Below are 13,786 nucleotides of genomic sequence, written 5' to 3' on the forward strand. Positions count from 1 at the left end.
GGCTTTGTACTTTATTTCCTGAAGTCTGCATTTATTTTGGAAGTGTATTAAGACTTATCATTTCGTCGAGTCTCCAATCCTGGTTGTGGATGTCGGTGGAGTGGTGGTAATCCCCCCCAATCAAACCCAAACATACAAAATAAGCTGTAATAGTGTCTACAAAATTAAATTAGGGCATCCTCACAATATTTAGAAAGTGCTGTAGGTTAGTATGGTTAGATAAAAAGCACGGTGTAACCAGACAGGTTAAACAAGGGATGTCTTTAAATTTTGGAGAGTATAAAAACAGGCTAATGAGTGATGTGCAAAACTCGTTGAATATTAGCTTTCCTAGGAAATCTCCTTGTTAGCTGTGCTGCTTTATGAGACCTCATTGTATCCAAATTCATAGGAGGGTCAGCCAGTGGGTGCTTTCTGAGCTCAGTGCTGAGTGTTTTGTGCTTGTCTCGGTTAAGTAGGGGAAATGTGATGGATCAGGCTTTGATTGCCATAAACTTCCACCCAAGACTTTATGCCTCTTCTTCCCTGAGAGGACTGCTGGTCTGTTCCATGCTTTGTGAGAAGGTTGCGGTAAAAGTGCTGATTTGTACAGTGTTTCTTGATTTCTTCATGAGTGGTAATTCCTACGAGATATGTATTTTTTCAGGTAATGAAATTGTGTGTGATGGTTAATAGAAATAGTGACTTTAAGCAGCAAAGATCAAGAGTAGCCTTTGTGAAATGAGAATTTTCATATTATTTGCAGCCACAGGTATCTACTGGAGATAACTTGGTTTTGTAAAAGTGAAACATTGTCTAATATGTTTTTTAAACAAACCAAGGAAACTTAGGTTTCTTTTTTTACAGAAAGTCAGATACAAAATGTAATTTTGGAGAAAGGTCATTCTGTAAGAGGGAGGTGTTCAGTGCTTTTTTTTTTTTTCATCTTGAAATATTTAAGGTGAGTGTTCAGGGTTTTAATAAATTATGCATATATATTTTTTTTTTTTAGAAATTGTAATAACATATTCTGACTGCACTTCTTGGCCTAGTATTATCTCACACAGTATGAAGTGCTACCTACCATCTCACAGTGTGAGCATGTTTTTGTCTGCAAGTTTGAAACTCGCGATTTAAAGATTTTATGAAACGAAGAGGGAGAGGCACAGCTGACTGTGCTGCTGTTGTATCAGTTGCTTTAGACCTGCTGCCTTTGGTGCTGATTTTTATACAGTTAGCAGCTTCTGCGGTTTCCATGGAATCAGTTGGATGTTGCTGGAGACAGGTTCCTTGTTGGCAGTGCCTTGCAAAGCAGCCCTGCTGCTGAGCCATCTGCTAAATTTTAGGGATTTTTCTGTAAATTTCTTAGTCTGAGATTTTGGAATCTGAGAAAACCTTTCCATACTTTTTTGCCTTACTACATCTCTTAGTAAGCCAATTGACGTACATTGAAATGAAGAAAATATTTGGATTTGCATAAGGTTTGATATAACAGGTACACTCTAACTTCAATGATTTTTAGAGATTAATATTTAAAAATATGTCTGTAGGGCCCAGCCGTGTGGCCTGGTGGCTGAGTTCCTCGCCTTCAGCGCGCCGGGATCCCATGTGGGTGCCGGTTCTGGTCCCAGAGGCTCCACTTCCCATCCAGCTCCCTGCTTGTGGCCTGGGGAGGGCATTCGAGGACGGCCCAAAGCTTTGGGACCCTGCACCCATGTGAGAGACCTGGAGGAGGTTCCTGGCTCCTAGCTTTTGATCGGCGCAGCACTGCCGTTGTGCTCACTTGGGGAGTGAATCATTGGACGGAGGATCTTCTTCTCTCTCTCCTCCTCTCTCTCTATATATTTGACTTTGTAATAAAAATAATAAAATAAATCTTAAAAAAAAAATATGTCTATAAAGACACAGTTACCCCCAATGAGTATTTGAACTTGTTTTAAATGTCCAACTAGTTTGCCATTTCTGCCAAGTCCTGTCTTTTCTTTCCTTTTTTTTTTTTTTTTAAGATTTATTCATTTTTTTTTTTTTTTTTTTTTTTTTTTTTGGAAAGGCAGATATACAGAGAGGAAGAGAGAGCGAGCGGGAAGATCTTCCATCTGATGATTCACTCCCAAAGTGACTGCAAAGGCCAGAGCTGTGTCAATCTGAAGCCAGGAGCCAGGAACCTCCTCCAGGTTTCTCACATGGGTGCAGGGTCCCAAGGCTTTGGGCCGTCCGACTGCTTTCCCAGCATGTAAGCAGGGAGCTCGACTGGAAGTGGGGCTGCCAGGATTAGAACTGGTGCCCAGATGGGATCCTGGTGTGTTCAAAATGAGGACTTTAGCCAGTAGGCTACCACGCCAGGCCCTTTTCTTTCCTTTTTTTTTTAATGAAGCAGAAAATAATTTTTTACCGTTTTATTTGAGCATAGTTTTAAGTTTACAAAGCAAAAATTAGGATGTAGTAGAATTCCCATATACCCTACAACCAGCTTGTTCTATCAATATGTATTTGTTACAATTAATAAACCATACCTGGCGGCGTGTTTAGGAAAAAGTGTCATTATGATATTTATATATAAATATAATTGTATTTTGAAGTGAAAAATAGTAGACCACTGTATTTGTGGGTTCCACATCCACTAATTCAACCAACTGTAGACTAAAAATATTTTTTAATAAATTGCTCCTTTACAGAACGTGTACAGATTTTTTCTTGTTATTCCCTGAAGAATACAACATAACAGCTATTTATATAACATTTACATTATGCTAGGTATTATAGCTAATCTGAAGATGATTTATACTAAACAGAAGAAAGCATGGAGGAGTCTGTGTGTGAGGTTCCTGAGAGCCACTCCCCTCATAAAACTGAGGGACAAGTGTAAAAATGCCATCTGTTTGACTGCTTCTTGCCATAAATTGTATTTGGGAAGAGATGTAACTATGAAGAGGAAGGCATGGCAGAGGCGATTAGGATAGGTTGTGGCAGGGCCATTTTTAAAGTTACTCACTTGTGTTGCATTCTTCCCACTTGTTTGGGAATTCCTGTTGTGATCAACTGGGTGCTGGCTGTATGTGAATTATAGATACTTGTCGGAATAGCCATAGAACTAACAGTAGTAGGTATATTGGATTAGAGCACAAGCTGTGAACAATAGTTTAGGAAAATTGCCTTCTGCCTTAAAATACAATTTTCTGCCTGTTCCTTAACATGAGAACAAAGCAATTTCGCTTCGATCAAATTCTCCTTTTCCTTAGCAGTTACTATATTAGCACCTATATAAGGTCTTTTACTTTTCACAAGTATCATTAGGGAAACTGGTCTGGCGCCACACTGATTATGACCTCATGCTGATCTCTCTATGCTGTTACAAATCTGTATTATTTTTATTTATATATATATTTTAAACATTTATTTAGTTTAATTCAAAGTCAGATATACATAGAGGAGGAGGAGAGACAGAGAGGAAGATCTTCCGTCTGATGATTCACTCCCCCAGTGACTACAATGGCCAGTGCTATGCCGATCCAAAGCCAGGAGCCAGGAACCTCTTCCAGGTCTCCCATGTGGGTGCAGGGTGCCAAGGCTTTGGGCCGTCCTCGAATGCCCTCCCAGGCCACAAGCAGGGAGCTGGACGGGAAGCGGGGCTGCCGGGGTTAGAACCGGCGCCCATAGGGGATCCTAGCACATTCAGGGCGAGAACTTTAGCCGCTAGGCCACGCCGCTGGGCCCTGTATTATTTTTAAACAGATTGTTTTTCAAACAGTGAAGTTAAAATCTAGTATTGATCCAGTATATGGTGTATTGGGCACATGGGATACCATGCAATGCAAAAAAGGACATAGTCCTTGCTATTAAAAAGGCACTTGGATTCTGCTTGGGGATTTGGTGGGGAAGTAATGATGTAAATTAATCATAACCCTGGTGAATGCTATAAAAGGTGCATCAGTAATGAGGGCCTCTTCTGGGGTGTCAAGGAAGGCTTCTCTGAGGAAGTTACACTGAACTAACAGGAACATCATCCCACCCTGTACTCGAGGGACTGGAAAAGGGAGAGTACATGTGGTGCACAGAAGCTTGGAGTGTTGGAAGCACCGAAGGGTGGTTGGGAGGTATTTTGAGAGGAGAGAGCAAGAGCAAGGAAATTCTAGATAATTATGAGCAAGTGAATCGGGATCAAAACTGTGCAGTTATATAGAAGATGTGTTAGCTTTGAGGCTTTATCCTAACAATGGAAAGCGTTTTAAACCAGTTAGTAATCTCAGATATGTGGTTGGATTAATACACTTTGTCTATGTCAGGGAGAGAAAATGTCAGAGTAGCAAGAACAAATGCAGAAAATCATTTAGGAAGGTCTTGTGATCTGTGTGATATAATAGTGTGAAGTAAAGGTAGTGGAGATGAGGAATGTGTTCAGAAGAAGAGAGTCGTGAGACATAAAGGAAAATTAGCAAAATGTAGCTTTGGGTCGGAATGGACGGAGAAGGAAAGTCAGGAGAACTAGAAGGGGTCAGTCTTGACCTTAGGATAGGTGGGTGAACACAAGATGCTATTACTGGCGTTGCTTAACCCTACTGATCAATTATTGTAGATACACTCTGGTTTAAGTCTTTTACATATAAAGTAACTTCATAAACTTTGAGGAAAATGGAATTAAAATTGAGAAGTGTAAAATGTAACCTTTATTTCTGTATCATTCCAATTTTAGTATATGTATTGCCGAAGCGAGCACAAAATGTAACCTTTATTCATCAACTTCATGCTGATTTTGGATGCAGTGATGCCATTTAGTCCATTCAGGAATTTCAGCATATCAGTGTAGCCTTCTCTTTTTCCTTACTAACTGAAGAAAAGGCAGATTTACGAGAGAAAGAGATGCCTTCCATCCGCTGGCCCATTCTCCTAGTTTTCGCAGTAACCAATACTAGCCAAAGCAGGATCCAGGAACTTCTTCCATGTGTATGCAGAGGCCCGGGCACTTGCGCCACCTTCCACTGCTTTCTCAGGTGAATTAGCGTGCAGCTGGATCAGAAGTGGAGCAAGTGGGACTCCAGCTGTTGCCTGTTGTTGTCGCCCATGTTGGATGCTGGTGTGGCAGCTGGTGGCTTTACATGCAGCGCCACAATGCCAGCTCTCTTTGAAGAATTTGTGAGATGAGGAAATATCAGATGACACCAAATAAGAACTGAAAGGTAGATGTTTAATGAGTTCTCAGCAAAACTCTCAGAATTCTTGTTTGATAAAAGTGGATTGAGCAAGAGTACTGTTTCAGTGGAGAAAGACTCTCTGACAAACTTTTCTTAGGCATTTTGCTGCTGAAGTTTTGGTTAACTTTCCTAATAAACAGATATTTTTGTTCTTTGAGCTCCACAAGGCCAACAAGAAAAATGCTCTGCTGCCTTCCCAGACCATTTGCAGGAAGCTGGATTAGAAGTGGAGCAACCAGGACCTGAACTGGCACCCATTTTGGGATATTGGCACATTGCTATGCCACTGCACTGGCCCCCAACATTGTCCCTTCTTAAAAGTAGTTATTCATTTGAAGACTGAAGATTTCTTTGGTGCATTTGTCCGCATAAGCTTTTTATAAAATATTGAAGATACTGAGCTTCTGCCTAAACTTCAGTTCACCATCAGTTTCATATTTATGCTTTGGTTTTAGCGGAGTTCGTATTGATCTGATAAGGATTCCTCACACTGTCTTATCCTTCTTAGTGCCTCAGGAGAGAGCCTATCCAAACATGCTAAAAAAAAAAAAAAAAAACACCTGCAAAGTTTCTTTTTGTGCAAAAATGCTTTGAAACCCAGGATAAATTGTTTTGTAATATGCATTTGGCATGAACTTTTTTAAGTTCCCTCATTTTTTTTTCATAAGATTTACTTCTTTTATTTGAAAGGCGGATTTATTTAAAAGGATTGGAGAGAAGAGAGCTAAAGATCTTTTATATGCTGCTTTACTCTCATGTGGCCCCAGCGGCTAGAGCTGAGCCGACCCAACGCCAGGAGCCACAGTCTTCTGGCTCTCCTGCATGGGTGCAGGGAACCAAACTTGGGCCCTCCTCCACTGCTTTCTCATTAGCAGGGAGCTGGATTGAAAATGGCGATACCAGAACTCAAACTTGTACCCATGTGGGATGCTGATTTCACAGGTGGGAACACAACCTTGTACACCAAGTGCACCATGGTGCCATGAAGACCCCCTTATGTTAATTCACCTAATTCAGTAATGCTGTGAGATAGGCTTATTAATATGGTCATTTTCATTTTACGGCATTAAGTGAGGGACCCAAGGCTACAGAGCTAGAGAACTCAATCTTTGCACGTACATTGATGTGAGACGGGATGGGGTGAAGCCAATAGCAGGCAGAAAGTGAGTATGGCTCTATGTCAGTAAGAAATATCATATTGAGGGACAACTGAGTATTCTACAAAAAGAAAAGTCATTGACATTATTACATGTGTGAGTGAACATAGGCTCTCTAGTACAGGTACAGGGAATGACTGATACTGAAAGGAGAGCTGCTCTGTGTAGGAAGGAGAAAAGAGCAGAAGAGGGAGTTTGTGAAAGTTGTTCATAATGACTTTTGTTTTCTGTAGAATAGGATCCCTGGGAAACTGCAGAAAGTGGGTGATAGGTCTGAAGGAGAGAGGAAGAGATTTGAAGGAGTTGCAGAAGAGTGGGACAGACAGGTGCCTGCAAGAATAAGACTGCCAGCCAGTGTTGCAGACCTGCTTGGGACCATAAACTTTATGGTGTAATGAGTTCAAGTGTATGGGATAACCAGTCTGTCCTGCTTTGTGACTGTCTCTAGTACTATTTGCATGTGGATATAGACAGTGATGGCAGTAATAATTTGGTTCATCCAGGGCTGTAGCGTAAGAGTCTGTTATGCAGTCAAGAGTGTTACAGAAATGAAATTAGAGTTGGGATGAAGAAAAGGAAATGAATGGCAGGATTCATTATAACGTGGCAGAGTATGAAGGAGAGGGGAGAAAAGGACAGCATGGCGTTTCTCTGTGAGAAACGGTGATACTGAGAGTGTGTCTGCCTAGAGCCTCAGACTGTGAACTTATTTGAAAAGTAGGATCTTTGCAGATATTATTTCTGTCCGGAGATAAGATCATAGTGGATTAGTGTGAGCCCTAAATCCAAGGAGTGTACCCTGATAACAGAGAAGGGCACACAGAAACAGGAGTGGCTCTATGAAGGCAAACACAGATTGCGAGCACCATGTCTACCAGTCACGCGTTGCACACAACCACCAGGAACTAGGGGAGAGATCTGAGACAAGGTCTCCAGAAGGAAGGAGTCTTATCAAACTTCTGGCATCCTAATTGTAAGCGAATAAACTTGCTTCAATGAGCAACTTTGCGGTAATTCTCAAGACAGTGTAGCTGATTAACCCTGTCATTCACTGCAGTAAAGAAACAGGAGTAGTATCAGGTTTGGAGGGAAAGATTATTTATGAGGTGGATTTCAGGTCTTATGCACAGTTAAGGTCCTCATTCTTTTTTGCATATTCCTAGCATAATGTGATTGTTTCTTCTTGAGACCATTCTTTCGTTGCATTTCCATGTACATTTTAAATATATCTCTTGTGAATTTCAAAAAAATTTTTCTTGAAGTATACTCATGCATTAATTTTTCACCAACTTGTAGAAGTATTCTTGCAATTAGTGGTTGGCACATATATATCTCTAGAATGCAATCTTGAGATTGGACATACTTAGTGGTGCAAACATCAGGTACTTGTGAAAGTCAGCTTAGGAGCTGGCATCAGCCCTTGGCGATCCCATTTTGATTTGTAAGGAATGGTTGTTTCCCTCTTCAGTGCTCCCAAACCGGATTGAATATTGAGACTCATGTCTTTGATGCCATGTATCAGTTCAGCTTACATGTAGGTTACAGCATTGGTCTTTGGCCCCTTTTTAAAATCGGAAAGTTAGAACTTACACATCAAATACTAACCCTTCTGACCTCCTTAAATTCCTGTGTGTCTTGCTGGGAGTTTTCATATATTATACCTTTCCCATTACTGGCTCTGTTAATTAGCCAGTCTCTGCTTAACACTAAGGGTTAATTTCTCTTTGATTACCTCTCTTTACCTTGTTTTAAATTGAGAACTCACACATCGTGCCTGGCACACTTTGCATCATATTTTGAAATGTACTTTTATCTCTTTACAGTGAACAATGAGTTTCTTAAGAAGAGTCTGTGTCTTACTCATCTTTCTGTTCTCAGATCCTGGTACTCAGTGTATACTCAAGGAATGCGAATTTGAATGAATGAATTGTTCTAACCTTCTATGGTGTTCTGCCATGAATTCTCACAGCTTACTGTAATAACTGTAATGTAGATTTCATGAGAGCAAGGATGCTGTTTTGTTAATTCTTTATCTGCGAGCTCTGAAACAATGCCTGTCATGTTGAGTGACTAAATCAGCAGGTTCATTGATTCCATTGGTATGTAATTCATAAGTATATGATTCATGAGTTAATATTTCACTTTTAAAAAAATATTTCATTTGTCAATTAAAATTTTCATTTTCCATTTTAAGAAAAAACTGACAGAATGAGTTTAAGCATTGTTATAAACTTATGAGTACTGATTATAGATTCCTAAAAATTGCTGTTTGTTTTCTGGTTAATTTTTTTTTAAAGATTTGTTCATTTTCATTTGAAAGTCGGAGTTCCAAAGAGGAAGAGGGAGAGGCAGAGACAGATCTTCTGTCAGCTGATTCCCTTTCCAAATAGCTACAGTGAAGCAGAGCTGGGCTAACCCAAAGCTGGGAGCCAGGAGCTTCTTCCAGATCTCCCACGCTGGTGCAAGGGCCCAAGGCATTGGCCCATTTTTTGCTGCATTCCCAGGCCATTAGCAAGGAGCTGGATCACAAGTGGAGCAACCAGGTATTGAAACCCTGTTCATGTGGGGTGCTGGCACCGCAGGCCGAGGATTAGCTTGCTGTCCCACTGCGCCAGCTTGTGTATGGATTTCATTATAATGTTTTTTAAAATGAGCTATTTATTTTTATTGAAAATACAAATTTATAGAGAGAAGGAGAAGGGGAGAAATCTGTCTACTTGTTTACTCCCCAAAAGGCCACAACAGTCAGAACTGAGCCAATCTGAAGCCAGGAGCCAGCAGCCTCCTCTCGGTCACCCCTGTTTGCTGTCTTCCAAGGCTTTGGGCCATCTCCCCCAAGCCACAGGCAGGAGCTGAATGGAAAGTGGAGCAGTCAGAACATGAACCAGCATCCATACTGGATACCAGTGCCTGAGTATGTAGGAGTAACTTGTCAGGCCACAGCGCCAACCCCTTGAGTATAGATTTTAATGCACTTGTGACATCTCAAAAATATTTGAGTAGGTGGATTATCTTCTCACCCCACCTCTAGGCTGATCACAGAGCAGCTAGGTTCTTTGACATTAAATGGAAACATTTTACATTGTTTGGAACTGCATTTTGAGGATTATAGCCAACCACTTTCACCTTCGGAGGTGCATTTTAGATTTACCTGTTCCTTTCCATTTCATATCCTCCAGCCCTAGTTCATTCATGTTGTTCCTTGTATCACATACAACTATCTTTCTAAAAGCTTAATGTAATCACATCATTCTCAAATTGCACTCTGAATAAATTTAAACTATGTGTGACAATCTCTGCATGATCTGACAAGAGCTCACCTTACCCCCTTCCTCTTACTGTTTGTATATTCTGTGTGCTCCAGCCTCACCGCCTCTTACCAGAAACTTAAGGCACAGTCTGCAAAGCTTTTTTGTTTCAGGATTCGTAAACACTCTTTTTAATTGAAAAGTCAGATACGCAGAGAGGAGGACAGAGAGGAAGATCTTCCATCCATTGATTCACTCCCCAAGCAGCTGCAATGGCCAGAGCTGCACTTATCCAAAGCTAGGAGTCTGGAGCTCCCTCGGGGTCTCCCACGTGGGTGCATATTGCAAGGCTTTGGGCAGTCCTTGACTGCCTTCCCTGGCCACAAGCAGGGAGCTGGATGGGAAGCAGGGCCGCCAGAATTAGAACCGGCGCCTGTATGGATCCTGGGTCATGCAAGGTGAGGACTTTAGCTACTACGCTACTGCTCTGGGCCCAGGAGAATATTTTCGTAGCCTTTTCATATAATTGTAGACTTTCTTTTTTATATTAAAAGTTGACAAGGAGTAGTTTTCCTCAAGGTTAACTGCCAGTAGAGTCTAAAACTACAAATGAGCTTTTTATACACTGTTGTATTGAAGTACATTGGTCCCCCAGCACTTTGAGCAGACCTTATTGAAAAGCAGACTTGATTTTGTAGTATGTATCAGTTGCTTTGAAATGATTTGCCAAGTTTTTCCCATTTTTCAAATGTTGACACATGTCATTATAAAATATTGAAAAAAAATCAGAGTGCACATCGAGTGCAGTTTTAAGCTGCTACTTGGCTGAGGCTGGCATTTTTAGGCAGTAGGTTGAGCTGCCACCTGTCGTGCCAGGATCCCATAAGGCTGTTGGTGTGTCATACTGCCAATCCGGCTTCCCTGTTAATGTGCCTGGGGAAGCACATGAAGGTGGACGAGTACTTGGGCCCCTGCCAGAGGAGATGCTGATGGAGTTCAGAGCTCCTGGGTTTGGCCTGACAGGCAAGACTGAGCCTGCTCTGCCCCAGCTGTTACGGTTGCGTAGAAAGTGAATTGACAGATGGAGGATCTCTCTGTCTCTCCCTCTCTTTGTATCTATGTAAAAAAGTAAGTCTTAAAAAAACCCAACCACCAAAAAGCAAAACACTTGCTACTTGGGGTATCCCTGTTCCACATCAAAGTGCCTGGTCTGAGTCATGGCAACTCTGTTTCAGATTGAGTTTCCTAATGTGTATTCTGGAAAGTAACAGATAACTCAGGTATTTGAGTCTGTGCCAGTCATGTGGGAGACCAGGCTGCAGTCTGGGTCCCTTTTGCTTGGTCAACCTGGGCTATAAACCAGCAGGTGGAAGCTCTTTCTGGTGTCATTGTCTCTGCCTTTCAAATAAAAAAAAAAAATTAAAAATTATAAAATAAGTAAAAATAATTAAAAATTTCCAATGTCTCTAATCTTACCAGAAAAATCATCAAGTGTTGGGAAGTTGTCAAACTCCTAATAATAAATTCTAATTTTCCAAAGTTCTCAGCTCAGATTTTTATAATTGGCATCTGATACCGTCACTGTATCTTGAAGTAACAGGTTCACTTTGTTCTTTCTCTGGAACATGTATACCAAATGTTGTAACCTAACAACAGTCTGTCTTGCTTTCAAATAAAAAATGACATTCTGCTATTAAAAAAAATAGCAGCTTGCATTTCAAGCAATTGTATAAGGGTCTTTTCCTTAAGACAATATAAATGCTTTTTATGCACACTTCTCAGTTCATCACATAGAATAATAGAAAGGCATGTACTTAAGGAATGAGGTTTTTAAAAAATTAATCATTGCTAGTGCTTTGAAGGACATTCTTGATTGAATCTTCTTTGATTGTGAGTGTGTATGGCAGTAGAGGACACAGTGACTCCTGGTGCGGTTTGGTGCTGCTGCATTGACTCAAAATGAAATGCCAACATTGTATTTGTCATTAATTTTGCATCTTCATTACAAACACCAATGCAATGCAAGGAATGATTTATTATTTTGATGACAGTTTTGGGGACAGCTCCATGGTGTAGCAGCCTGATCCTCCGCCTTTCAGCACCAGCTTCCCATATGGGCAGCGATTTCTGGCCTGGCTGCTCCACTTCTGATCAAGCTCCCTGCTGATGGCCTGAGAAAGCAGCAGAGGCTGGCCCAAGTTCTTGGGATCCTGAATCTACACAGGAGACCCAGGGGAGGCTTCTGGCTCCTGGCTCCTGGCTTCAAATCAGCTCAGCTCTGGCTGTTTTGGTCATTTGGGGAATGAGCCAGAGGATGGAAGATTTTTGTCTGTATGTATGTCCTTCTCTTTGTTGGTCTTTCTAATAAAAATAAATAAATCTTCAAAAAAAAAAAAGAATTGTTTTGACCTTGAGAACATTTTGAGATAGTCTTGTGGACTTCAGATGCTACTGTTCTGGTAAGAACTAAAAAAGAAGAACCGTAGCTTCCCAGCCTGCAAATTCTGTTTTTTTAGTTCCATCCACATGGTTTATTAGAGTCTGTAATTATATATTAGCTGTCTTTGTAGTGACCCTTGAGAAGTTGCCTGACCCTTCTGTGCTTCAGTTTCTTCATCTAGAAGAACAAAGGTGTCTCTCAGAGGATTATTATGAAGCTTAAGACATTTCAAATCTGACTGTGTTTAAAACAGTGCCTCGTGCGTGATCAGGGCTACTGTTGTATATGTAGTCCGTTTTCTTTATGAGCTGCCGTCGTCAGAATCCTCATTTGTTCTGTTCACCTGTGGGTCCTTAGTGTCCAGCTTATTGTTCAGCAGATACTTGGTGTTCTGTAAGTACTTGTTGAGGAAATGTATGTGTAATGGTGTAGAAGACTGAATCTAAAAATATTTTCTTGTCTAGACTCCAGAACAGCTTGGGAAAAATAGTCATATGAAATGAGTGGTCAGTGTGACTGAGGTGACAGTTGAGCTGAGGTGGTTACTTCACGGGACTTTCCTAATCTGACGGCAACACTGACTCGGAATAAGGACGAGTGTTGTTTCTTATCATGGGATTATGGAGCTTTAACGCACATGACCTTTGAATATCTTTTCTGTTTGGGTACACTCCCGTGTTGAGAATAGGGTTCATTAACTTTCTCCAATTTTCATAATGGAGCAGTGTTGACTACCTCTGGCACAGGGACAGGCAAAGAGAGGATGACACTTCATAAAATGAGTCAGTTAAATGAAATGATGTCATGAAGGAGAGGAGGAGGAATGCCTTGAGACAGTATCTGTGGTTATGTTGTCCCTTCACTGTGTCAAAGGAAAAAGGCCCTGTGAAAGGGGCTGTGCTTGTGTAGCCAGACAGGTTAGGATTCCCTGGGCAAGGATCCCTATGATAAATTATTCAAAAGTGTAATTCTAAGAAAAAGAATGGTATTGTGGTTTTTTTTTTTTAATATTTTATTGTTATTGGAAAGCCGGATATACAGAGAGGAGGAGAGACAGAGAGGAAGATCTTCCATCCGATGTTTCACTCCCCAAGTGAGCTGCAACGGGCCAGTACTGCGCCGATCCGATGCCGGGACCAGGAACCTCTTCCGGGTCTCCCACGCGGGTGCAGGGTCCCAAAGCTTTGGGCCGTCCTCTCCTGCTTTTCCCAGGCCACAAGCAGGGAGCTGGATGGGAAGTGGAGCTGCCGGGATTAGAACTGGCGCCCATATGGGATCCCGGGGCTTTCAAGGCGAAGAGTTTAGCCGCTAGGCCACGCCGCCGGGCCCGGTATTGTGGTTTTTTTAAAAAATGTGTTGCTTTCTTGAAGGCGAAAAGGGAAATTTTTTAATCTGAAAGATCCTCTTAATAGGAAACTCTGTTAAGTTTAATAAGGTGTAGTACTGATACCTTGCCATTTTTATATTGATATTCTGTCATTGCAATTTTTTATAGTTTTTGGGTCTGGTGTAAGAGCTCACTAGCTAAATCCTTGCTTTGCATGTGCTAGGATTGCAAATGAGCACCAGTTTGTGTCCCAGCTGCTCCATTTCCCTTCTGGTTCCCTGCTTGTGGCCTGGGAAAGCAGTAGAGGAAGACCAAAGCCTTGGGACCCTGCACCCTCAAGGGAGACCTGGAAGAAGCTTCTGGCTCCTGGCTTCAGATCAGCGGAGCTGCAGCCACTTTGGTCACTTCAGGAAAGAATCACCAGATGGAAGATCTCTCTCTGTTTC

At 41.4% G+C, this 13,786-nt stretch overlaps 1 protein-coding gene across 2 annotated transcripts in view; it reads left to right on the plus strand.

The window, feature by feature from the left end:
• Window positions 1-13,786, plus strand: part of GOPC (golgi associated PDZ and coiled-coil motif containing) — a 45,249-nt gene that overhangs the window by 1,009 nt on the left and 30,454 nt on the right. The window lies entirely within an intron of this gene.

The sequence above is a fragment of the Ochotona princeps genome, chromosome 1 (assembly GCF_030435755.1).
Source record: "Ochotona princeps isolate mOchPri1 chromosome 1, mOchPri1.hap1, whole genome shotgun sequence".
Lineage (NCBI taxonomy): Eukaryota > Metazoa > Chordata > Mammalia > Lagomorpha > Ochotonidae > Ochotona > Ochotona princeps.